General features: G+C 32.0%; 1 non-coding gene across 1 annotated transcript; it reads right to left on the reverse strand.

The window, feature by feature from the left end:
• Positions 1-1,520: 1,520 nt before the first annotated feature.
• LOC120144945 lies at positions 1,521-1,628 on the reverse strand. The gene has a single exon (XR_005518094.1). It is a non-coding gene; the product is annotated as a small nucleolar RNA R71 (small nucleolar RNA).
• Between the last annotated feature and the right edge of the window lie 252 nt (positions 1,629-1,880).

The raw sequence follows: 1,880 nt of genomic DNA on the forward strand, positions 1-1,880 counted from the left end.
ATGTTATGAAAAAGAAAAATAATGATTTCTTGGAAAATAAGATTCAATGTCCTTGATTAATAGTTAGTCCAAGATATAAGGGCATGCCTTATAGTATAGAGCTCAATTGTGTATGGGGGACTATGGTCCAACACTAAGATGCTTATTGACGAAAGACAAAATGTACGTTATGTGGTATTTGGAGAAAGTAAGAGGGTTGACCAACACTACAGTGCAATCAAAGTGTATGGCGATAGTTTGTTGGAGACTTGTTTATCTAGACTGAACTAGAAAACAATAATTAAATTAATCGATAAGATTGAATCAAAAGAGTGCTTGTATCTGCATGAATTATTCAAATAGAATTGCTATATAGATTGAATTGCTTGATTCGAAGTACCATGTAGATTATGTGTTGCATATATGGTGAATTATGTATTGATCGAATAGAAGAAGAATTGAAATGTTTAATTGGTTGGTTTAGTTGATTGTTAAATTAAATGTATATGATTATGTACTCTCTCCATGTTCGAAATTAAAGCTAGACCAGGTAGATATTTTAAATTGAATGCTATATTATTAGAGTATTTAGTAATTACATGAAATCAAAATATTAGTTGATTATGGAAATCGTTAAATGGTAAAGACTCAATGAAATCAAGTGTTACCTCACTAATTACTTTAAGTACTTATCACTCTTGTTCCTTTCTATCCCAAACCACATGTTCTAGATTATTTGAAGCTCAACCTCCATAGCTAATCAACCCAAAGGAAGATTTCAAGTATAGCTTGTTTTGTTACCCTTATATTAGTTGGTGGCTTAGCTTTGAGTATAGTGGTTCAAATCTCATGCATATGATGGGTATATAAGTTGTTTATGAAATGTACCTAAGAAGCTAATGAAATAGTATAGTCTATGGAGTTAATGGACCTCTAATGTATATAACGTCAATGACTCATTTGGAATGTATATAGCTTATTAATGTGTCATTTGGTAAAATCCATTAAGGGTCTCTTTTGTAATGTAAATACATAAGTTGGTTATGAAATGATGTTATAGTATGTTAAGTTCATTAAATTCCTGGATATGCATGTGGTTTTATATTAGTAATCGATATAATGAATTACAAATTGGAATTAAATGCAATTACCTTAGCTAAATTGGAATTCATGGTTTATCGAATTAATTTATAAGTAAATTGATTGAGATTTGATTAATCTTGAATTTGAAAAAAATGGCTCTTCAATTGTTATGTTCGTTGCATATGTCTGATTCAAGATTTAATGATCTTGTACTTGCTTAATGATCTCAGTAATGCTCCTAATCCTTGATCCGAGTTAAAGAGTGTTACAATGAAAGTATACGATTCATTTGTACAGCAAGAGGTTCCCGAGCAAGTATTGAAGCTAAAGTTGTTTCCATACTCCCTTTGTAACAAAGCTAAGGTATGGCCAACTCGTTGTTGTCTGGAGCTATAGCATCATGAAAAGAGCTTGCACAAAAGTTTTTGTTACGATTTAATCCTCCCAACATGAATGCGTGAATGAGGAATGACATCGCATCTTTCAAGCAATTAGAGGATTAAAATTTTGTATGAAGCTTGGGAGCGATTTAAAGATTTGTTGCACAAATGCCCTATGCATGGTTTCTGACATTGGACATAAATGAAAATATTCTACAATGGTCTTAACATGCAAACAAGGATGGTTGTATGTCTCTGCCAATGGAGCATTACTAGACAAGTCTTACAATCAAGCCTACAACATTCTTGAAATGATCTCCAACAATGACTACCAATATCCTAACACAAGGAATATGCTAGCTAGACGTAATGCTACATCAGTGGATAATGATGCTATCAATAAAATGGCCTCACAGATTACATCATTGACTAATATGT

The sequence above is a fragment of the Hibiscus syriacus genome, unplaced genomic scaffold, assembly GCF_006381635.1.
Source record: "Hibiscus syriacus cultivar Baekdansim isolate YM2019G1 unplaced genomic scaffold, ASM638163v2 tig00110890_pilon, whole genome shotgun sequence".
NCBI lineage: Eukaryota > Viridiplantae > Streptophyta > Magnoliopsida > Malvales > Malvaceae > Hibiscus > Hibiscus syriacus.